The sequence below is a fragment of the Sus scrofa genome, chromosome X, assembly GCF_000003025.6.
Source record: "Sus scrofa isolate TJ Tabasco breed Duroc chromosome X, Sscrofa11.1, whole genome shotgun sequence".
NCBI classification, from domain to species: Eukaryota; Metazoa; Chordata; class Mammalia; order Artiodactyla; family Suidae; genus Sus; species Sus scrofa.
Genome location: NC_010461.5, coordinates 4,794,168 through 4,820,067, shown reverse-complemented (window position 1 = coordinate 4,820,067; position 25,900 = coordinate 4,794,168). Strand labels below are relative to the sequence as shown.

Here is a 25,900-nt window from a genome sequence, read left to right as displayed (position 1 = left end):
TTCTCAATGGTCAAAAGCTGAAAGCATTTCTGCTAAGATCAGGAACCAGACAAGCATGGCCACTTTCACCACTGTCATTCAACATAGTTCCAAAACTCTTAGCCATGGAAATCAGAGAAGAAAAGGAAATAAAAGGAATGCAAATTGTAAAAGAAATAAAGTGTCACTGTTTTCAAATGACATGATACTATACATAGAAAATCCTCAAGATGCTACCAGGAGACTATTAGAGCTCATCAATGAATTCAGTAAAGTTGCAAGACACGAAATTAATACACAGAAATCCCCTGCATTCCTACACGCTAACAACAAAAGATTGGAATGAAAAATTAAGGAAACAATCCCATTTACCATCACATCAAAGAGAATGAATACCCAGGAATAAACCTATCTAAAGAGACAAAAACCTGTACTCTGAAAACTATGGGACGTTGATGAAAGAAATCAAAGATGACACCAACAGTTGGAAAGATATACCATGCTCTTGGGTTGGTAGACTCAATATTGTCAAAATGGCTATACTACCCAAGGCATTCTACAGAGTGAGTGCAATCCCCATCAAATTACTGCAGCATTCTTCATGAAACTAGAACAAAAAAAATTTATTTTTAATCTGTATGGAAGCACAAAGACCCCAAATAACCAAAGCAATCTTGAAAAAGAAAAATGCAACTAGAGGAATCAGGCTCCCTGGCATCAGGCTATACTATAAAGCTACAGTAATCAAAACAGTACAGTACTGGCACAAAAACAAAAAGAAATCATTGGAACAGGATCAAAATCCCAGAGATAAATCCATGCACCCATGGTCAACTAATCTATGACAAAGGAAATGAGAATATACAATGGAGCAAAGACAGTCTCTTCAGTAAGTAGTGCTGGGAAAACTAGACAGCTACATATATAAAAGCATGAAATTATAACATTATCTAACACCATAAAGGAAAATAAACTCAAAATGGATTAAAGATACCATTATACTAGATACCATAAATTCCTAGAGGACAACATAGGCAGAACACTTGACATAAATCACAGCAATATCTTTTATGATCCACTTCCTAGAGTAGTGAAAATAAGAACTAAAATGTACAAATGAGACATAATTAAATTTAAAACCTTTTGCACAGCAAAGTAAACCACAAAAAAATGAAAAGACAATCCCTAGAATGGGAGAAAAATCTTTGCAAATGAAGTGACTGACAAGGAATTAATCTCCAAAATGTACAAATATCTCATGAGCTTTATGTCACAAAAAACATACAACCCAATCAAAAAACTGACAAAAGATCTAAATAGACATTTCTCAAAAAAAAACAACACATGAAAATATGCTCAACATCACCTATTATTACAAAAGTGCAAATCAAAACTACAATGAGGTATCACCTCACACCAACGAGAATGACCATCATCAAAAAGTCTCCCAACAATAAATGTTGGAGAGGGTGTAGAGAAAAAGGAACCCACCTACACTTTTGGTGGGAATATAAGGGTGTAGCCACAATGGAGAACGATATGGAGGTTCCTCAAAAAACTGAAAATTACCATGTGATCTAGCAATTCGACTCCTAAGCATCTATCTGGAGTAAACCATAATTTGAAAAGATACATGCACCCCAATGTTTATTATAGCACTCTTCACAATAGCCAAGACATGGAAGCAACCTAAATGTCTGTTGACTCATGAATGGATAAAGAAGATGTAGCAATATACACTAAGGAATATTACTCAGCCATAAAAAAGAATGAAATATTGCCATCTGCAGCAACATGGATGGACCTAGGATTCTCATACTAAGTGAAGTCAGTCAGAGAAAGACAAATATCATACGGTATCACTTGTATGTAGAATCTAATAAAAATGATACAAAAGAACTTATTTTAAAAAAAAAAAAAACCTCACAGATTTTAAAACCAATTCTCTGGTTACCAGAGGTGAAACCATTGTGGGGAGGAAGAATTGGGAGGGTGAGAATAGAACATCCACACGACTGTATAAAACAGTTGATTAATGAGAACCTACTGTAGAGCACAGAAAAATCTACTCAATAGTTTGTAAACACCTACATGGGAAAAAAGAATGGACCTATTTTTATGCATGACTCATTCACTTTGCCGTACACCTGAAAGTAATACAACATTGTAAATCAACCATACTCCAATGTAATTAAATTAAAAACATAAATATAGTATAGCCAAGTTCTGAAAGATTGAGGTACCTTGTTAAACATGACCCAAAAATAACAATTTTCAAATTTGGGATGCAGTAGGAATAGAGCTAATTTCTTTTTTTGGGTTTAGTGCCTATGGAAACTTCACCATGAACAAGCAGGCTTTTATAGTAATTTTGTTAAAAAAAAAAAAAGAAGGCAGAAAGAAAAAAAGATACAATATAACACATATATACTAACCAAGAAAAAATATATAAATATATACATATTTTCACATATGAACACTGGGAAAATATCTATCATTTTGCAACAGTTTCGTGGAGCTATTTTGTTAAAACCTATTTTAATTAATGTTCCTGAAAACTTTTTTTCCCTAGATTCAACTAATGCTTCATTAATTGATTCTTTCATTAATCCATTCATTATCTTAGCAAATATTTGTACTATTTTTCTTCTTAGTAGAAAACTCTGCCAGCATGATAAGATATCCAAATCTTTTTGGTAATAATTTGGGGTTCCATAAATTTAGAAAAGAGTAGGAAATAATTTTTTCCTTTTTTTTTTTTTTTTTGTCTTTTTGCTATTTCTTTGGGCCACTCCCTCGGCATATGGAGGTTCCCAGGATAGGGGTCAAATCGGAGCTGTAGCCATTGGCCTACGCCAGAGCCACAGCAACACGGTATCCGAGCCCCGTCTGTGACCTTCACCACAGCTCACGGCAACGCCGGATCCTTAACCCACTGAGCAAGGTCAGGGACTGAACCCGCAACCTCATGGTTCCTAGTCGGATTCGTTAACCACTGCGCCACGACGGGAACTCCCTCTTTTCTTTTCTTTTTTTTTAAGGTCGAACCTGCAACACACGGAATATCCCAAGCTGCAGTTGAATGTGAGGTGCACTGCTGGCCTACACCACAGCCACAGCAACACCAGATCCGAGCCACATCTGCAACCTACTGCTGTGGCAACAACAGATTGGTAACCCACTGAGTGAGACTAGGGATCAAACCCACATCCTCAGAGACTACACTGGGTCATTAATATGCTGAGCCACAATGGGAACTCTGGAAATAACTTAAAGAATAAATTATGTAACTGCACTTCAAGTATTTCGTATCAGCTTTAAGAGATGGGAGGGACTAGAAAGTAGTTTATATTTACCATATATCGCATATGTAAATATACCAATATTATTTATATATCCATATTAGGAGGATGCACACATGGTATCTTACTAAATAATGCTCACAGATTTAGACAAAAAAGGGAATTGTACATATTGAGAACCTTTCTTTGTACTCAAAGTTTCTGGAAACCATGAATGTGAGCTCTCGGTGTTAAAATTTCGCGTTTGGCAATCCAAAAGCAATGACAGGGGACAGAGGACTGGGCCAGAAGGTGGCAGCTGAAAAAGCAGGGGATTACATCAAACTCCAATCTGACCGCTTCCCAAGAATCATCTGAAACCACTGAGTCACTTAGACCTAGCTTCCTAGACCTTTGTGGCAGTTGCGTGTAGAAACCAGCATGTGCATCTAGACTGAAAAAGGTATCTACTACCACACCTATTCAAAACTTTGTACTCAAGAAGCCTCTGAAAGAAACAATCTATCAGATACACTTCACCGTAAAGCAGAAAGGACCCGCCTTGCAACACAGGGCTGCAAAATAATGATGCTCAAAGATGAGGCACATGAGGTTAGTAACCAATGAATCTTTGGCTGATACTTTGTCTCAGTCTGCCTTGCTGGATAGTGAGCACCTCTAGGCTTGGGAACATCTGCAACAGTGCACAGTTTTCGTTGACACCGCTTCCAAGGGCTGATTTCTCCAATAATCAAAGGCAGTCCCTTAGCTGTGTGGTCTATGAAACTCCTAGATTCAGAGATGTGAAAATTCGTGTACTGTACTGCAAGGATTATGACGGAGAACAAATGTTCTAAATTATGTAATAAAGAGTTTCCCCCATGGTTCAGCAGTTGATGAACTCGGCTAGGATCCATGAAGACGCGGGTTTGATCCCTGGCCTTGCTCAGTGGGTTAAGGATCCAGAACTGCCATGACCTGTGGCATAGGTCACAGACATGGCTTGGATCCTGTATTGCTATGGCTCTGGCATAGGCTGGCAGCTGCAGCTCCGATTTAGCCCCTAGCCTGGGAATTTACATATGCTGCAGGTGTGACCTTAAGAAAGAAAGAGAGAATGAAAGCAAGAAAGAAAGAGGGAGAGACTATTTTCTCCCATTCTGAAAGTTGTCTTTTTGTTTTCTTTTTGGTTTCCTTTGCTGTGCAAAAGCTTTTCAGTTTGATTAGGTCCCATGGGTTTATTTTTGCTCTAATTTCGATTGCTTTGGGAGACTGACCTGAGAAAATATTCATGATGTTGATGTCAGAGAGTGTTTTGCCTATGTTTTCTTCTAGGAGTTTGATGGTGTCCTGTCGTATATTTAAATCTTTCAGCCATTTGGAGTTTATTTTGTGCATGGTGTGAGGGTGTGTTCTAGTTTCACTGCTTTGCATGCAGTTGTCCAGGTTTCCCAGCAATGCTTGCTGAATAGACTTTCTTTTGCCATTTTATGTTCTTGCCTTCCTCGTCAAAGATAAATTGACCATAGGTGTCAGGGTTTATTTCCGGGTTCTCTATTCTGTTCCATTGGTCTGTCTGTCTGTTTTGATACCAGTACCACACTGTTTTGATGACTGTGGCTTTGTAGTATTTCTTGAAGTCTGGGAGAGTTGTGCCTCCTGCTTGGTTTTTGTTTCTCAGGATTGCTTTGGCAATTTGGGGTCTTTTCTTGTTCCATATAAATGTTTGGATTGTTTGTTCTAGTTGTGTGAAAAATGTCATGGGTCATTTGATAGGGATTGCATTGAATCTGTAGACTGCTTTGGGTAGTAGAAAATAGTTTCAAATGATGCAACTGACAAGGGCTTAATCTCTAGAATATATAAGCAACTTACACAACCCAACAGCAATAAAGCCAATCAATCAATGGAAAAATGGGCAAAAGACCTGAAGAGACATTTCTCCAAAGAAGATATACAGATGGCCAACAAACACATGAAAAAATGCTCAACTTCGCTGATTATAAGAGAAATGCAAATCAAAACTACCATGAGATACCACCTCACACCAGTCAGAATGGCCATCATTAATAAATCCACAAATAACAAGTGCTGGAGGGGCTGTGGAGAAAAGGGAACCCTCCCGCACTGTTGGTGGGAATGTAAACTGGTACAGCCACTCTGGAGAACAGTTTGGAGATACCTTAGAAAGCTATACATAGAACTTCCTTATGACCCCGCAATCCCACTCTTGGGCATCTATCCAGACAAAACTCTACTTAAAAGAGACACGTGCACCCGCATGTTCATTGCAGCACTCTTCACAATAGCCAGGACATGGAAACAACCCAAATGTCCATCCACAGATGATTGGATTCGGAAGAGGTGGTATATGTACACAATGGAATACTACTCAGCCATAAAAAAGGATGACATAATGCCATTTGCAGCAACATGGATGGAACTAGAGAATCTCATCCTGAGTGAAATGAGCCAGAAGGACAAAGGCAAATACCATATGATATCACTTATAACTGGAATCTAATATCCAGCACAAATGAACATCTCCTCAGAAAAGAAAATCATGGACTTGGAGAAGAGACTTGTGGTTGCCTGATGGGAGGGGGAGGGAGTGGGAGGGATTGGGAGCTTGGGCTTATCAGACACAACTTAGAATAGATTTACAAGGAGATCCTGCTGAGTAGCATTGAGAACTTTGTCTAGATACTCATGTTACAACAGAAGAAAGGCTGGGGGAAAAATGTAATTGTAATGTATACATGTAAGGATAACCTGACCCCCTTGCTGTACAGTGGGAAAATAAAAAAAAATCCTAAGATTGATTATAGAACATTTTGTACTAAATAAAGCATGTCACATTTAAAAAAGAAAAAGAAAAAGAAAGAGTGAAAGAGAAAATATTAAGACTGGAGGTAAGATTTTGCTCCCTATGTATCAAAAATGAATCCAAATAAAGTATTAACATTTTTAGTGAATATACATCTTCCCTGAATTTTATCACAAGCATGTTTCCTGCTCATACACAAAACCTTACAAATTCAAATCATTTTTTTTTAAAAAATCATGTTTTCAATTTGCACTCAGGAATAGACATATTTTGGATAGAAAGTCTTTTTTAAAATATCCAAGGAGATACATGCTGTCAATTCAACTCACAGAAAACAAGCCAAATTGATCTAAAGTGAGTAAGAGAGGTTTAGAATCAAGGTCGGCAAATGATACCCTGCCAAGCAAACCCGGCGTCCATTTTTCAATAAATGTTCTAACTTTGGAAACCAGCCACATCTATTAATTGATGGATTGTCCACAGTACCTTTCAGGCTACAACAGTAGAGTTGAGTAGCTGAGATGGAGACCACACTGCCTGCCAAGTCAATATTAGCTGGCCCTGTACAGAAAAGGGTTGTTGGCCTCAGGTTCAGAGCTGTGGCTCTCAGACTTGAACTTGCATTGGCATCCCTGGAGGTTTGCTAAGGTTCAGACAGCTGCCCCTCCCCCACCGGGAGAGGTTGTAATTCAGCAGACCTGGGGGGGCCTGAGGATTTGCATTTCTACCCAGCTCCCAAGTCACACTGATGCTGCTGGCCAGAAGACCACACTTTGAGAACTTGTAGTGAAGACAAAACATTATTCCCCGTGGCTGTATCAATTTCCTCGGCTAAACTGATGACACTCTAAGATAGCTGCATATATGCTGCTGAAGAAGCGACTCCCACTGCATCTTTAATCCAAACATTATCCATCGCAAATTATGCTTATCAATAGCTCTTAAGTGGAGGCAACCATTACCCAGCTCCTGCACTTGACTGAGGAGGGGCTTATGTCATCACAGAGGCAAAAGGACTTGTCCTGGAATAGACCCAGTGTCAATAGTAGGGGATGATCACAAGCCCAGATTTCTTCAGCAATGCCTGGGCTCTCCAGGTCACGTGGTATTTTTGTAGAAACTCTAGACTGGCATGATTGGAAAAAGAACCAGAGGGCAACTTGTCAGTTGCCTCTAAGCCCCAGGCAGACGCAGAATTTCCCAGCTACTCGGGGTCCTCAATTCCATTCTCCAACCACAGGGAAATGAAAGAAAGCAACTTTGCATGCACGTTCAAAGTTGGGGCTCTCAGCAAAAATAGGTGCTATTTGCTCACAGTTTCAAGATAACTCAATAAAGGTAAAATGACCTTGAAACATAAACTCTCTGGCAGTAAAGTGGTGATTTTCCTTTCTGTGTTTATATTCCATTATTTGGAAAAGGATTTCCAATGCCAGTGTCATCAAGAGTTATCTATTATATTAGCAGGAAGGAGTTAAAACTTTTAAAGACAAGATCTTGAATCAATTATATTGTATAACAGCTTTGCAAACTGGGACAATACAGGAGGTCCCTCCGTGAATGTCACCTCCCGTCAAAAGACATGCCCGATCTGAATTCCAGAACCCCTCAGATTAGTTACATTAGTATCTTTCAACCTCTTGGCTTCAAGAGCCCTTAGAAGAGAATCCCATTTGCTTTGCCATTTTTAAAAGATGAAAAGGAACACAAGAGTAGCTCTGAGGTCAAGTTCACAGTTAGCTAAAAGAAACCATGGAGAACACAACAATTAAAAATGCCATATGCCATGTGCATATTGAAGCCAGCAGTTAATGAAGGGTTCAGATTGTATCTCCTTCTACATGGCGAATGGTACAGCTCAAGTTCCAAGAGAAAGAATTTGACTGTCATCACTTTGCTTTGGCAGCTTCATCTGCCCTTTTAAAACATACCCTTTCTCGGATGGCTGGCATCTTCCATGACATTAAATTTCATGCAGGTGAAAAAGAACACGAAGAACCCTCTGAATTAGAATGATGTTCAGAGGCATCATCAGGCACTGAACAGACCATGAGCACACGGCTCAAACACAACTCACCCACCTTCAGAAATCCACAGTTACCGGGCATGGTACCCGTTCACCAAAATACATCCAACACCATGTAGCACGTCATACGTTATCCCTCAACAGCAACATCTAGGGTGCCGTTTTGCTTTGATGCAATCTGGAATCACACCCATTCGAGAACACCCAATGGACTTGGAGAGGCTCCTATAGAGTTTCATTTCTTTCTGACACTCTTAAAATCTGAATGCTGCACTGGCCACAGGTCCCATTTCTCCAGGGTATTATTTCCCCTCTCTGGTTACCAGCCACTCACCTCCCAGCCTGCTTCATCTCCCCTTGCTCATCTGCGTGTGGTCCTCTGTGCCATGCCCAGGACGCTGTTACCTTCTCCATCTTCCTGCTCTATTAACGTCTTCGTTTACAAAACCCACAAACCTTTATGACTCTGTTGAGTGGATGTTCCCAAACCCTGGCTGCTCTGAATTCCACCACCCCCGCCGCTGCCTTTCCTTCAATCCTTGTCATCCTTTGGGTGTCTTCATCCCAAACACCTTCCTATCCAATTCTCCTCTCTCTGGCCACGAGCGTCTCTCTGCCTCTAGTCCATGTCCTCCTGAAATCATCATCCACCCCAGCCCCTTCACCTATCTCCCTTACACATCCAGCTGTCTCATCTTTCCTCAGGTACCCAGCCAGAGCCTTCAGCTCCTGGGGTCCAGGTTTTGCATATATCCTCCTATCCAAATTCTAACACCGAGTTGATCTATGCCCCCGAATTGGGCTTACGTGTTCCGTATCTGTTAATTATCCCAGCCCTTGGGGATACACACGATCTGCATATTACAGAGGAGAAACCTGAGAAAAGAAAAGTGCCTGCATAGAATTTCATCGAAGGTTCAAATCAGGCAGCCTGGCCAGAGCCGTCACATCTCAGGACAGGCTCCATCTCTCTGCCTCTGTCAAGAACAAAACCAAGTCTTTTTCTGGTGACTCCATGAACAGGGTGCAGGACCTGCTTGGCCACGGTTCCCAAGCAGGGGAAGTGGCCAATACAGGAAATGAAACTAACCATCAGGGAGAAAGATACAGAATGTGGAGAATGAAGCATGGAGTAAATCCTTCTGTCCTCGGTCTTTGCTTCTAGTGTCTTGGACACCTACCACCTCCTCGCATTTCTTGCTTTTCTGAGTGTTTGTATAGATGATGCTTTTTTTTAAACAGCTGAACCTTAGATCCCATGACTGGACCCTGCATTCTCAGCAGAATGATACACTTTTCTATAAAGAGAAGCACAAGTTCTCAGATTGGAACTTCTTAGCAAGAAAGTGGCATTTTTAACTGTGAGAGGGGCAAGCTTCTCTTCCTGTTCTCCTGCAAAGACTCCTCCTGCTTTCTTGGGTCCTGGATCCCAGAGACAGCTGACTTCTCAGGACGGTCACTTGATCTATTATCTGCTCCCCTTCCACAATGTTGGGTTCTACCCCCACTGTTCCTTTCCACCCATGTTTAAATACTTATAAAAAATCAGCAAAACAAAACCTCCCCTTCAATTTCCACCTACATCCCGCACTTTTCTTTATACAGCCAGGGGGCTTGACCATTCATTCTTTGCTTTCTCTCCTCTCATTAAACTTCAATTTTTTTTTTTTTTGGTCTTTTTAGGGCTGCACATGCTGCATATGGAGGGTCCCAGGCTAGGGGTTGAATTAGAGCTACCGCTGCTGGCCTATACCACAGCAGCAGCAACAAGGGATCCTAGCTGTATTTGTGACCTACACCACAGCTCAAGGCAGAGCTGGATCCTTAACCCACTGAGCGAGGTCAGGGATCAAACCCACGTCCTCATGGATACTAGTCAGGCTGTGCACCACTGAGCCACAGCACAACTCCAAACCTCACCTTTAAATGGAAAGAAATCACCCTAAGCAAGAGAGAGAAAAATGCTAACACGCATTATTCAAACATGCAGTAAAGCTTTTATTACAGCAGAGTTTTAGATTTACAGCAAAGCTACAAGAATGTCAGCGCGTCCCCCTCTTCTCCCATCTTCCATGAGTCTGGTGCTTCTTGACTGCTCATCGGGTGACAGTGACACATTGCTCTTAACTCCTATCTTCTTGATCTGGATTTCCCTCATTTTCCCTTAATGTCTGTTAGTGGCACTGGGCTCTGCCGAGGGTATCACAGAACGTGTACTGGCCGCATCTCCTCCGGCTCCTCTAGGCTCTGACCATGTCTCAGACTGCCTCTGTTCTCGAGGATCTCGAGAGCTGAGGGATAGTGGTCAGGTATTTTCTACCATGCGTTTCAATTTTGTTTTTCCAGTGTTTTTCTCATGATTCAATTGGAGTTACAAGTCCTTGAGGGACCACACAAGTCAAGTGCCCCTCTCGTGACATCACATGAAGGTTACGGACAGGTACCCATGACATATCCCAGTTCATACTGATCTTGATCATGGGGCCAATGAAGTGTTTATCAGCTAAGATCATTCATCTTTTCCTTCTGAAGAGTTTTTTCCTTTTTTGGGTCTTTGCTTTTTAAGAGCAGTACTGTGGCATATGGAAGCTCCCAGGCTACGGGTTGAAATGGAGCTACAGCTGCCAGCCTACATCACAACCACAGCAACATGGGGTCCCTCCCATGTCCAGGACCTACACCACAGCTCAGCTCATGACAATGCCAGATCATTAACCGCTGGACGAGGCCAGGGATTGAACCCAGGTCCTCATGGATACTAGTTGGGTTTGTTTCCACTGAGCCACAGTGGGAACTCCTGAGGAGTATTTTTAACAATCAAAGATTCAAATATTAAACTTCAGAGCATCTAAATCCTAGTGAAGGGTATTAACCTACACATACATGTGAGCTGTCCTTTGTGGAAGTGCCTCCAGGTTTGCTACAGGGGTGGGGAAGCACCTGAGCAGGAGAAAGGCAGAGAAACCCCAGCTCTCCCAGGAACAGGGCTTTTGTGTGACCAAAAGAATACAAGCCTCTGGGGTTGAACAGGTATCCTTGCTGAAGGTGGAATCATGAATTGAAGTGGACAGAGTCGATATTATTTGGGAAGCAAGGGAAGTCACTGTAACACCAAGACTGTAAATACACAACGTCAAATGGCCTCCATGTTTGCTTCTCTTTCCTGCAACAGCCTGGAGAGGGCTGGGTGGATGGCCGAGGGCTGGGAGGTTAGCGTTGCCAGGCTCAACACATAGCTCGGCACCTGTGAGTCAAGACCAACGGCTCCATGTGTCAACAGTGCTAAGCTAACAAGAAGCAAGGAAGAACCCAAGAGATTGTCTTTCCATCTCAAGAATCAGAGGCAGAGACCGTTCCTGTCCCTGCCATTCTATTAACATAACCACAGATCACGTGGGGCCAAGCAGCATGTAACAGGATGCCCGTCTGCTTGCTAAAGCCCAGTTAGGTTTATGCAAATAAAGAAGAAAACGGGTCCTGGGAGAGTCAACACTGCTCACCCCGAGATCTTTACCTGAACACCTGGTGTCAGATTGTTTGAATACCTGATGTCAGGTTCAAATCAACTCTTCAAATAAAAAGACAACATCTGGACCAACACTGCAAATGCAATCAGCATCTCTGAGTTTCCTCATCTATATCATTCTCCAAGTCCCCCCCATGCATCTCCAACCAAGTGAGTCCAAAGGGGCTGAAAGCCCCTGAAAGGTTCGGGGGGGGGGGCAGCCCTCATCTCGCTCATCTTCCCAGGATGCAACGTTAATTTTTGTTTCAATATTTCAGTAGGGAAGCCGGGCTTCAATTCTTCCTACCACACAAATCCTCATTCCACAGACTGTGGAGACACAGGAGGCAACTCTCTGTTTCTGTTCTAACTGTGTCCTCACTCAGGACTTGAGCAAATGAGCTCCCACCCCTCCCATCCTATTTGTACCTGGCTCCCAGAATCGCCCACTCTGACTGGGAGCACCGTGTGCACTGTGGGTGCCGGCCGTTCCCATCAGCTCAGAGGCAGTGTTAAGGATGACCCAGGATGCACTGCACTCTCTTCTGGTGGTCTGCGGACACCCAGGGAAAGGCTGCCAGCCCGCCAGAGGAAGATGTGCACGTCCACACGTGCCTCATCTCAGGCACCTGGCCTGGGTCCACGGCATCCCCTTCATGCAAAGGTCACGGGGTTGACAGAGAGACTAGGACGCCTTCTCTGCTGAACCTGGCTTCTGGTTCCCAGTTCTACTGGGCTGCATGTGCCCAGATCACACTTGATGCTAGCAAGGCTCCTAGACACTCCAGCACAAAGCAAATGACAAGAGCATGAGATGGACACTAAACCATCCACGGACCCCATAGGAGGCCTGACAAACAACCAGCAACACAGCAAGTTCAGAGAGCTCATCCTTACACCCTGAGGTAGGTTGCAGCCTTCTGACCTAACAGTGCCGATTCCTCATGTGTACCCAGCAAAAGCACCCGTGTGATAGCCAGCTAAAGTGACTCGAGTCCAGACTCCACTACTGAGAGCAGCCTAATAAAACATTCCGGAGATAAGACACAGCTCTGCTTGAGCCTGTGCATCCCATGGGAACACCCTCCTGGAGCAAGAACAAACATTATCAATAATCCTGCATTCTCTGAGCATCCTAGAGTGGCTTTTATGGGTATTACACTTAAACCACATAAATTCAATCCATGCTTCCTCATTTATCCATCTAAGTGACAAATAAGGGAAAATATACAGGAAAACATTCATAATTTTCTGACTTAAGGACAAGGTGCAATTAATGATAGCCGGTTCAATACCCCCAAGTTAACTTACTTTCAGAACGAAAATAAATGTTCTAAGTTAGAAGAGTCTTAAATTCCGAAGGATTCCGAAATGAAGATACGTATCTTGAGGATTTGCTGAATTTATTGGCACACGTTTTGGCAATCTTGACAATGTATCCCCTTACTTTTAACCTAATTAGAAATCAACAACTTGATGTATTTGCTTCTCCGGGAGAAGACATGCAGAGGGCTTTGTTCTGTTACATAGGAAACATTATTTTTAGAAAACAAACACCAAAATTATTTCCTCTGTGTGCGTAGGGCGAAATATTCAGATGCAATCTGTGCCATTGCCGACATAAGCGACACACTGACAGATTCAATTTCGTTTTGAGAGCTGCTCCGGCATTGACAGAATATTAAGCATGTCCCTGCTAGAGAGCTGCACCAATTTTTTAATTTTTCTCTATCGTGAAACTCCAACAAAACAGCTCGCCACATCAACACCATCCAACTGTTCAAGGTTGAGGGATTACGCCCAGAAATTCTGGTTCACGGGGCACTAACATCAAGAGCAGACAGACCAAGGAACTGGTGAGAGCTGACTTGGAAGCACTGATGACTTCTCAAAGGGAGCGAGAGTGGAGCCCTCATGAATAAGTAGCTTCTACGCTAGGTGAACACATGGGCACAAGCCTGTGCCATCAACAGGTGCATTACAGAGAGGAAAACTTAGCCTAGGATGTCCCTGAAGCTCCTGGGGAGACCTGTGCTTCTCACTGGAATGGAGGTCAAAGCCTTAGCTTACTCCAGGCTTCTCCTTTTGGGTTTCACTCAGCTGGAACCACAGGTTTCCTCATTATCACACAGCTAACTCACTCAGGCAATGAACCCCTTTCCTGTGGATGTGTGGGACAGGACATCAAGCCCACCTGTTCGTGACGGTGGCGTTGTGTTTTGAAGGAAAGCTTCTCTGGTGTATAAGCTTCAGCAGGGCACCTTCAGACCATACACACACAGAATCTGCGAGGAAAGCTGGAGTGTTCTGTCTGGCAGTCCAACTCTGCTGATCTCAAGAGCTCTCTGATGACCTTGGGGCAGTAGCTCCTGCCTGGGCCAAGACAACTTTCTACCAGCAGTGGTGGAAACCATGCAGCAGCCCCCCAAAGGAGATCAGCTTAGCCACCTCCTTCACCTGCTAGCAAGCTGCTTCAGCAAAGAGAGGTTCTCGCCTTGCACCCACTAGCACCCAGCCAAGGCTCTCGGTTGGCCAAGTCAACTCCTCCAAGAACCAACTACAGAAAGGTGCCCCCTCAACTAAATCTGGACTCTATCCTTTCATTCCCCCACCCCCAAAGTTGCCTGGAAAAACAGGGTGATGCGTCTATTATTGGTTTAGAGTGTGCTATTTCTTTACTGGCTTATTAAGAGACATTATCCTGTATGCTATTGGCTTGTGAAATTATTCTACTTTCTGCAGTGAACCTGTGTTAAATAAATTATTGACAATCCCAGTCTCTGAGAAAAACCTGCTGCCAGGACACAATACCCTTCTAAAGAGCATGCTTTTCTTTCATGATTAAATGTCTGCTATCCATAAAAACTGACCTTGGGGAGCCTAAGACAATTTTTCTTCCTAGACTTCAGTTCTGGGAACAGAAACGATGTCTTCTATGAGTCTCACGTGGGTTAAGGCCAGGAAACTGACTGCACTAATACCGGCTGATATAAACCTCGAGAATGATTTTAATCGTAACTCTGAAGGTTTTTACCTCTTTCAGAAGTAAACATTAAAGGAACAAGTTAATATGTACAATTTTCCTGTTTAAATCTTAATTAGAAAAAATGTATTATTATTATAAACATGAAGGACAGATACGTCTTTCTGGCTTGCCGTACTGTGACATCAAATTGCATGTGATTATCCCTCCCCTGTATCCTCATGGGACTCCTATTAAGACAACTGAATTTAATAATTGCAAGACAGTAGCTTTTTAACTTACCACCAGGTTGGAATCTACAGCCACCAGATAGCACTGACATAGGAGGAAAAATTCAATGACTTTTTTCTGTCTAAATAAATGCCCCTCGGCAGCAAGGGGTCAATGGTGCCTGGCCTCTTTCAGTGGTATTGATACATCAGTGGCTGAATTTTAAATTGTTCCACTTTTAACAGGGTTATGTTGTTAAACTACAAACAACAAGGCTTTGTTAACAAACTGGTGGCAGGAGTTCCCACTATGGCACAGCAGAAGCAAATCTGACTAGGAACCATCAGGTTGCAGGTTCGATCCCTGGCCTCACTCAGTGGGTTAAGGATCCAGCGTTGCCATGAGCTGTGGTGTAGGTCACAGATGCGGCTCGGATCGGGCATTGCGGTGGCGTAGGCTGGTAGCTGTAGCTCCCATTCAACCCCTAGCCTGAGAACCTCCATATGCTACAGGTGTGGCCCCAAGAAGCAAAACCAACAAACAAACAAACAAACAAAAAAAAAACAACAAAAAACAAATTGGTAGCAAACTTAAGGCTTTTCTTTATCAAGTTTTGCCAAGTTATATATACCGACTAAACTACACTTGCTCAGTTTTTTTTTTTTTAAACAAGTTTTATTGGGGTATAGTTGACTAGTTTCAGGCATACAGCAAAGTAACTCAGTTATACATAAATAGTATCCATTCCTTTTCAGATTCTTTGCCCACTGAGGTTACTACACAGTCCCGAGTAGAGTTCCCTGTGCTCCACGGTAGGTCCTTATTACCTATCCACTTGATATAATGTGTTTTTGTCAATCCCAAGCCCCCAATTTATCCCTCCTGCCCCACACTTCCCTTTGGTGACCAAGAACTTGGTTTCAAAAACCTTTGAGTCAGTTGCTGTTTTGTAAGTGCTTCTGTAACACGTCTTGTTAAGATTCCACCTATTGGTCATCTCATCTGGTCTTTGTCTTCCTCTGAGGTCAGACAGTGAAAGACTCACTCTATTTCTGTTATGGTCTTTGTCTTTCTCTTTTTTTGACTTGCTCAGTTTCTGTTTAGTGGGTCATTAATGGTCACCTGACCTCTGGCTTAGAGGAGTCATTATCTTGCACCCATCTTGCTGATACTTTGTAACACTGCTGACCAAGGGAGGGACCTCACGGAACCTCCAAGATGTCAAGGGCCCATCGATCAGCCGTTACATCTTCTGACATCTCTTCAGCTTTACCAGGACACCTGATAAATGGAGCCCTGGTAAGGGGGATCGCCAGTGTCGCTGGCACAACTACGGGAGCGCCAGCCTCAACCAGAATATCTACCTTCATCCCTACATCCCACCTGAACAGCCTGTGGCTCTTGCCCTTGATGGAGTATGGCAGGGAGAAGACAAAGAACACACTGGCGTTTAGAAACCACTGTTTATTTTCTGTCTAAAGGAATGCCCCTCAGCAGCAAGGGGTCAGTGATGCCTGGCCTCTTTCCGTTGTGTGGATACATCAGAGTCTGCATTTTACACTGTTCCACTTTTAAGAGGGTTGGAAACCAACTCAAAGTTTTTCTACGAGGAAAGGAAATGACAAGGGAGAAGATTCTCCCCTGGAGCCTCCACAAGGCAGGCAGTCTTGCCACCTCCTAGATTGTAGCCCTGCCAGATCTTTGAGGACCTCTGATCTGCAAAACTCTTAAGGTAATAAATAAGCCTTGTTGGGAGCCACTACGTTTGTGGGAATTTCTTACATCACCACAAAATGTACACTGAGCACCCATATTTTGATTTTAATTAATCAAGGATGTGTACGTTTTCATTAATATTAAATTTCACTGATTGAGATGGTCGGCACAACTTAAGAGCCACGTGAGTTCCAGGTGTACAAACCCAGGTTTTATCATCAGATCCAGAAGTTTTCCTTTTTTTTTTTTTTTTTTGGCTTTTTAGGGCTGCTACTACAGAAATTCCAGGCTACGAGTCTAATTGGAGCTACAGCTGCTGGCATACACCACAGCCACAGCAACAACAGATCTGAGCCACATCTGCATCCTACACCACCGCTCACAGCAACACTGGATCCTTAACCCTCTGAGCCAGGTCAGGGGTTCAGCCCATATCCTCATGGATACTTAGTGGGATTCGTTTCCGCTGAATCACAGTGGGAACTCCTAGATCCCTAAGTTTTTGAACCTGACTTTTCCAAATCCAGTCCTCCAGTGTGAGAACTCACCATGTCTGTTTGTGAGTTTTCCTTGATAAAATTTCCATTGCTATTTTTTACTGGTCAACTCCATCCCATGACCTTCTGTTATGATACATGGAATCTACGTGCATTATAATGTCTCCCTCTTCCTCTTATCCGATTGTGTTTTGTTGGTTTTCTGGCTGTGTCTGCAGCATGTGGAAGTTCCCCAGGCCACGAGCTGAACCCAACAGCAGTGACAACACTGAATCCAGAGCCCCTAGACCACCAGGGAACTCCCCATTGTTTTAAAGATTACATCACTGGAGTTCCCTTGCGGCTTAGCAGGTTAAGGATCCAGTGGTGTCACGGCTGCAGCCTGGGTTACTGCTCGGATACAGGTTCGATTCCTGGCCCAGCAACTTCCACGTGTCCTGGGAGTGAACAACCACAACAAACTTAACACCATAGAGCGTTTGCTCTTGGTGACTGTTCTGGGTTGAATTATGTAACCCCTACTCCCTGTGTGTTAGGTCCTAACCGCCAAGGATGTAAGCTTACTTGGAGGGTGGGACGGTCCTAACCGCCAAGGACGTAAGCTTACTTGGAGGGTGGGACTTTATCAGAGTCATCAAGGTGGTCCCTAATCCAGTACGACTGGTGTCCTTGCTTTTACAGGAAAATGTGGACAGGAAGTGGACGTGTATAAAGAAATGAGAAGGGACACAGGGCCAGTGCCACGTGAGGATGAACACAGAGCTGAGAGTAACATCTCTGCAAGCCGAAGCACCCCAAGGCTTGCCGGCACACCACCAGAGGTGCGGTCAGACCCAGATGCCAGCTCACAGTCCGCAGAAGGAACCAACCTGGCCACTTCCAGCTCTGAGAACTCTGACACCATTCATCTCTTTGGCTGAATCCACGCCCCTGCCCCCCCGGCACCCCCCAGGCTGTGGTCCCTTGTTAAGGTGGCCCCAGCCAACTAGTACATTTACCTTTAGAACCAGAAATTGTCCACACGGCAAGGCCAATGTTGTGGCCTTGCTCTATCAGTGATAAAAAAGCACATAGACGTCCTGGAACAGGACAGGCCTTCAGACCTACCCTCGTGTCTATTGTCTTATCTATCAGGAACATGAAGGGGCTGCCAGTGGACTAGGTCAGGCATCTATGAAGATGCTCACCTTGCTCCACAGGGCCTCACGCATGTCCTCCATTGGGAAGGAAAGAAGGGAAAAACCCCAGCCAACAGCAGGACAGGAAGAAAGACGGTACTGTTGCCTTCTTGCTCCCTACCAGCCCTCTCCTCCCGCCCAGGCACCATCTCCTATCCTGCCCAACCTTTCTAGGACAAGAGACCTTCATCTAGAAGCACATCCGTGGTCCCTGTTTCCACACCACGGGGGTTCCCAGAAGTCCAAGGGCAACATCCAGTTGAGTGGTCAGAGAGAAAAGCAAGCCCCTGCCCTGTCCAGGAGAGCACACACAGCAAAGCTTCACCTGGTACATGCTGTCCTCAGTGCCAAGGTTCAGAAAGCCTGCATCACGACAGGTCGTGGGACATCACAGAGAGAAGATGCCCGGAGATGCTTCTATCCTGCCCAGACGTCACTCCCACCAGGGCCCTCCTCTCGGGATAGGAGTGAGGGAGGAGGCAGAAAGGATGTTGGGGCATCCTTTGTGAGGCCAGCTCGCAGCCCGTCTTCAGCCCTGCCATGCTCTGAGCACCATGCCACCCCTGACATGGCAGTGTCCGCTCCCCTAGGAGGTCCATGTTCTTTTGTACCCTGGGTCCCCAGCAGTCTAAGCATGAAGCTGCACTTGACCTACATGGGTTTTTTGTTTTTTTTGTTTTTGTTGTTTTTTTTTTTTTTTTAGGGCTGTACCAGTGGCATATGGAGGTTCCCAGGCTCTGGGTCGCATTAGATCTGCAGCTGCCAGTCTACACCACAGCCATAGAAATGTGGGATCCAACTGCATCTGTGACCTACACCACAGCTCAGGGCAATGCCAGATCGTTAACCCACTGAGTGAGGCCAGGGATCGAACCCACGACCTCATGGTTCCCAGTCAGATTTGTTTCTGCTGCGCCACAACGAGAACTGTTTCCTTTGATTGCCATGCACACTTTTTTTTACTCTCGCCTTCCCCGCAGCATACAGAAGTTCCTGGGCCAGGGATAGAACCTGAGCCACAGCAGTGACAATGCGTGATCTTTAACTGCTTGGCCGCCAGGGAACAACCCTGCTTTCTCTGTTGGCCGAAAATGGTAACATGTCTTAATCCCTCAGTCATTTATTTATAAATTCCTTACTGAATATGGATAGATAAGTAAAACCAAGGCCTCTCAGTTTCATCACCTATACCAATCATTCCCTATGGTCCTGTAGAGATCATTTTTATTTGACTCACAGCTCAAACATATTGCTCCCCCTTTAGAATGAGCATCACCGTGGTAAACCCTGGTGTGATTTAGGAAGGCCCACAGGGTAAGGGGCCTGGGGACAATTATGAGCCCTCCCTGCCACCTGTCCTCCAGGGCAGAGGTGCTCAGGTACAGAGCCCTGAGCGGGCGGCCTCAAGCGCCCAGCCAGGCAGCAGCCTGCGGAGCCTCTGGTCCTAACCAGCATTCTGCATATGCCCCCCAAGCTCGAGCATGAACGCTTGGTGGGGGGTTCTACCACGCGGGTCCCTTCACCCCATCTCACACTTAGGACTGAAACGCAGTGTGGTCCGGTGAGTTGGTGAAGACGCTTTCAACCAGGATGTGGCCGTGTCAGGGGTCAGGCTGTTTGACCGGCCATGCGTCCCGGATCCCCAGAGCTGCAACAGCAGACTTTCCCTCTGCCCCGACACCAACAGGCAAGTAGTAGAACCACTGATGACTGTGGTTCAAAAGGCATGAGATCCCCTCTCCCAGTTTGTTTTGGGGAGACGGCGCTGGCAGGGACAAGCCTGTCGTGCCAAGTGAAGCTCGTTACAGCAACTGTTGTTATCACTGTCTGGTACCCGGGCACTGGTCCCCAGAGACCCTTCGAAAATGCTTCCAAGACAGACCCGATTACATCCTCCTCTGTGGCCTCGCATGTTTTTCACCCAAAGCAGGAGCAACGCGGACTTGCAGAACCGAGTGGCATATTTTCTCAAACACATTTTCAGTCTCCTCCCCAGTGAGGTTTGCTGAGAGGACAGGGTGACGAACACATTTGAAAGGCATGAGCGAGAGCTATTTGCAAACAGTAGCTCCATCAGGGGAAATGGAGTGTCGCCGTATTTAACATCAAAGATGCTAAGGCCGCAGAGACCTGTCCTCAGCGCTGCGTTCCCACGTGGGATGAGCTCTGCCAGCAGATGCTCTCTGAAGTCTCCCGCTTCTCACTGAAGCACGCCAGACGTCAAAGGCACGGCAGCGGCAGCTGCCTGGATGCAGAAACCCTTTGCACTCACAGAGCATGAGCCCGCACACCCCCAAGAGTTTCTCTGAAGCTCTCTTCCCTCTCACTCACCAAGAGTTTGTGCAACAGCTCTCCTTATGAAGCCCTGCACAATTTATGCTCAAAGCTGTTAAAAGCTTTTGAATATAACCAAAGCAGTTTTCTATGAACCCCCCCCCCTTTTTTTTTTTTTGCTTTTTAGGGCCACACCTGCAGCATATGGAGGTTCCCAGACTAGGCATCGAATCGGAGCTACGGCCGCTGGCCTATGTCACAGCCCCAGCCACTCAGGATCCGAGCCAAGTCTGCGACCCACACCACAGCTCACAGCAATGCCAGATCCTTAACCCACTGAGAAGGCCAGGGATCGAACCCACATCCTCACGGATCCTAGTCAGGTTTGTTAACCCCCAAGCCACAAAGGGAACTCCCGAATCCTCTTAATTTTAAGAAATAATTATTTGCTTGAACTATTCATAGTTGAACCAAACTTCGAACAACGATAACAGTACATTACACTAAGTTATACTCCCTGCTCATTTAACTGAAATAAAAGTCAGGGTAATTACTTCGTATTTGACAGACAATCACAATGGCTGAAACCTAATGGATTTGGGGATTCGGTCTTACTGTTCTAGAAGCAATAGGAAATTTTAAGAATTTATAGTTTGATTGACACTCAAGAATGCCAAACTTCCAAGGAGATTGTAAGGGATTATGAGTAAAACTGTGATTACAGCCTAGTCGGCTGTGACATAGGCAGGATCCGTTAAATTTTCCACTCTGAGCTCTCCTGTTGAATCAGTAACTCATGGCCTGGCCTCACCTCTCTGCCGGCTTAATTGGTTGACGTGGATTGACACGGCTTAGGAGCAAAGTACTGTTCTGCTTGGAAAAGCCTCGATCTTCTCTCATTACACTTTCAACTCTTAGTAAAATCGATTTTTAAAAAATTGAAGGCAGACACCACCATCCCCTTTTTGCAAGTTCCAGGCAACCAGAACACCCCATAATTAAGGTATCTATGTTTGCGAAAGGCAAAGCAACTTTCATTTTTTTAAAAACAAGTTTGTCCCACTAAAAGGTTACAACCTCCCTACAGCACCAGACCCCAAAGCACTGTTTCATGACATCACCAAAGCGCTCATGAGGGGATTCAACATGTTTTACCGACTTTAGCACTGAATTAGAACAGGTGGAAAAACCGTCTAACAAAAATCGTCTGATCACCTACGGAATCAATCAATATTCACCAGTGATACTGTTCTGATTCTGTTTACTTTGGCTACAAAGTTACAAAAATCTATGAAATAACCACCACCAAACTTTGCAACACAACTTTGTAAACTTCTAGTGTAGAAGTCCTATTCTTGGAATATAAACCACCTGCTATTTTTCCCCCTTCTTTGGCCAGAAACAATTTCAGAACATAGGTATCTGTTTTTTTTAACTTACATGTTATATTAAATTTATCTTTTAGATATGTTTATTTTCGTGTCTATTTTATATTCAGTTTTCTGTATTGGAGTAGAATTGATTTACTATATCGTGTTTCAGGCGTACAGCAGATTCAGATATATATATATAAAGCCATTCTTTAAGAGGTTCTTTTCCCATGTAGGTTTATCACAGAACATGGAGTCGAGTTCCCTGTACTGTAAAGCAGGTCCTCATTCATTGTCTATGTTATCTACAGTGGTGTGTATGTGTTAATTCCAACCTCCTCATTTACCCTCCCCGTTTCCCCGTGGGTAACCCTAAGTTTGTTATTAAATAGAAACAGACACACAGACTTTGATAGTAAGTTCATCTGTACCCCTTATAGATTCCAGAGAAGGGACAAGCCTATGATGTTTGGCTGACACACTTCACGTCGTACGAACTTGGTCTTCAGAACACTGAGAAGAAGGCAGGCCCAGACATGTCTCAAGTTGATGGGCTCAGTGGGCAAACTGGATATGTGAAGCATTTTCCTGGGATGGACACTGTTATGAACGGGGGCACTGCCCTGTGTGCCAGGGAATGGCGTGGAGGCAGAGGCTTAGAGGTACCTAATTACCCTGCTTGGGTTACTGTCACAAAATATCACGGGCTGGTGGGCATGGTAGGAGGGCTTAACTAACGAGTATTACGTCTCCTTTCAGCTCTGGAGGCTGCCAACTCCAAGGTCAAGGTGTTGGCTGACGGACGACCTCTTTCTCTCTCCCTATAAAGACACCAATCGCAGCAAAAGGGCCCCACCCTCGTGACCTCTTCAAGCCTAGGGACCTCCCCAAGGCCTCACTTCCAAATTCCATCCCACAGGACACAGGGCTTCCACCCACGAATCCAGGGGGACACAATTCAGTCCACGGCACCACCCTAGCTTCCTTGTTTCCCAAGTAGAAATCGGGTCTGGAGAAAGGAGAGAGGGGTGCCAAGCGTTGAGAGCCTCTGAGAAGTCTGTGCCAGAAGCCTCAGCAGCCACGGTCTCCCCTTGGATAGAGAAGCATGGCATGAAAGGAAGAGCTGGCACAGGATTCGCTGCTGAGTAACTAGGATGAGGTTTCTACAAGGTTGAGCATGCCACAGAATCAAGCCCAGATCGAAATACTTTGGAAATGATAGCAGCATCCATGGATGATCTGCACCTGGCAGGAGGGGCTTCCTGACTCCAAAGAAGCCCAAGACGCCCAGTCCTCTCTGCCCACCACAGCCTGGGCTCACTCCAAAGCCAATGCCCACCTCAACAATGTTTTCAGTTTCTGAAACTTGCACAAGCTGTGCCAAACTCTTCCCATCACCTGAACCCTCCCTCCTCACTCTCATCTCAAGGTCTCTCATTTCTTCGTCGTTCTCGCTCTTCCTCCTGGTTTGAGAGGCACTGCGTGCTCCCTACACACAGCCTCTAAAGGGCACCTTGGACTCTTCCGAGAAAAGCAACTACATTAAGCTAATGAATGTAAACGAAAAGGGCTTCTCGGAATCTGCAACGAAGCAAAAGCATCCTCCAGACCCACCCAGGTGGACTATTAAAGCCCATATTCACGACTCTCTGCATCTATAAAATGTATAACCAACCATAAGAGAAGGCGACGAAAATGAGGTTGCCAGTTTCTGATCTGAACGCCAACAGGTGTATCTGCAAGGGTCACGTGCACTGCAGTTCTGGGAGCATCCTGGCCAACAACATCTCATGAGCCTACTGGTTCACTGACAGATTTCATGGGCCCCCAGGCTTTGAAGGAATGTTTTTTTGAACCGTGTACGCGTGATCCCTGATGTTTCCAAAGTCTCACTCTTCTCATGACTTGACAAAGAAAAAGTAGTTTTTAAATCCTTCAGGTGGGAGTTTCCTTGATGTTGTCCCCAGCATAGGCTACTTACGTCAAGTAAATAAGAAGACCTGGACCCGTGAAGAAGTTCAATGTTTAGAGAAGCACCTTAGTGATCTAAGTCTCGCAATAAGGCATGGCTCTCCAGGGACCCAATAGGGGCAGTACGAGGCACCACCACATAAATGCAATGCTACCCAACAGAAATGGACTGAGTACTATAACGACCCTGACTTATTTATCTTAGAAATAACTGGTCCAGGAAGGACAGCCTTTAAGTCTCTGTTTATCACATTAAAAAAGTTATTTCCCTCTTTACTAGAATTTTCATTATTCATCAATTAAACATGTGTGAGTTTGGGGAAGGAATAGGAAATTTGGGGCAACCGCCTCTCTTGATGTTCTGACTTCTTTTTGTACAATGAGTGGTTAGAGGGATACCATGAGTGAATTTGGTCAATGCAATTTATAACAACAAACAGCCTAAGTCTTTCTTTCCTAATAATGTAGGTGGATCTGATTGACTCTTACAAAACAGAAGACACCTGTAAGGAACCATCAGAGGGCAGCTGAGGAGGGCAGACTTCAACATGCAATCTTGTTCACAGACGGTCAAGTTTGCTCTGAGATCTTTAAGACACCCAAGGCATTGACCCACAGTTATGATCCTTCTTCATGGCAGTGGCCAAGTGTTCAACACAGCCCCCCAGCATGACTTCATTGATCTTTACCCCATTAAAACATGAAATATTTCTGCCACACACCAACAAGCAAAAGATTGTCAAAGGATTCTGTTACGTTGATGGGAAGCCTTTTCTACGTACAAATGTCTATTAAGGTGTTATTTTCAGGAACCACATGAGATGAAAGTTTTTTCTAAATCAATGCCTTCCTGTTAATGGTGTAAGTCTGCTTTTTGAAGAAAAAAAAAAAAACACCTAAAATGTAGCTGGGAAAAATAAATAGAAATTATTTTAGCTCAGATTTGGTTACTACAGACATACAAATGGAAACATGTAGAGATTTTTCCTTAGTATGTTACTTTTTTGTTTCTGTCTTTTTAAGGCTGTACCTGTAGCACATGGAAGTTCCCAAGCTAGAGGTCAAATCGTAGCTGCACCTGCCAGCCTGCATGACAGCCACAGCAATGCCCAATCTGAGCCCAATCTGCAACCTACACCACAGCTCACAGCAATGCAGGATCCTTAACTCACTGAGAATGGCCAAGAATCAAACCCTTGTCCTCATGGATACTGGTTGGGTTCGTTACCTGCTGAGCCACAATGGGAACTCCAAGTTACATCTTTTTCTTGGCCCATTTCTCCAGATGTGTATACTTGCATGAGAGGCTCAGGCAACCCCCTCCCATGCTGTTAGGAAGACGTATCTGCTCGCGACAAACTGATGAGCATTTCAGCTTCACACCCAAACGCCCCACGTTTTCCCAGTTCATGAAGATAAAAGGCCCAGCCCTTTTTAGCCATGTTCGAAGCTGTGCCACATCTGACCCGACTCCTGTTTCTCCTCCATAACTCACCACCTGGACTGTGGCACCCGCCGCCTTCCCTTGGACCACCCTTCCTGCTCCCCTCTCATGTGTCCATAGCATGAAGCACCAAATCTACATAAAATACCCCTCAACCCCTGGGCCGACATCCACCACCCCTTCCAGACTTAGCTCCAATACTCTCACTTGCATTAAGCTTTCCTCAAATCCTGCCCACAAAGTTAATGAGCTCAGCCTCTGTGTCCGAGGAAAGGAGAAACTTCCTCCTATTGCCACCGGCAGAGTCTAAAGCTATTGTCACCAGTGGGTACCTGAATCCTCCACTCAGCTGTGGGTTCCGAAGGCAGAAACCGCCTCTTCTTTGGTTCTCAGTCTCATCCTCGTGGAGCCAGAAACCTGGGGAGTTGAGCGTATTGGGGGGAAGCTGGGAGCTGCCCTAGAAACAGCGGCCACAGGACGGGGTCGGCAGTGTCATGGGGTACAACTGAATGGGGGCTGTGGGCCATCCTGCTTCCCCACCCCGCCCCTGTGTCCAGCCCGCTGGCAAAGGCAGGCTCCTAGAGCCTAAAGAGTATGGGACACCCGACAAGGACCCACAATAGGACAGCAAGTAGTTAA

The 25,900-nt window shown here is 44.7% G+C and overlaps 1 long non-coding RNA gene across 7 annotated transcripts in view; it reads right to left on the bottom strand.

The window, feature by feature from the left end:
- Window positions 1-25,900, bottom strand: part of LOC102166211 — a 597,641-nt gene that overhangs the window by 401,147 nt on the left and 170,594 nt on the right. For 5 of the 7 annotated variants that reach the window (XR_002340799.1, XR_002340801.1, XR_002340798.1 and 2 more), the window contains exon 2: window positions 25,594-25,678. The exons of the other annotated variants lie outside the window; for them this stretch is intronic. This is a non-coding gene — a long non-coding RNA (uncharacterized LOC102166211). The remainder of the gene's footprint in view (window positions 1-25,593; window positions 25,679-25,900) is intronic. 7 annotated transcript variants of the gene reach the window in all.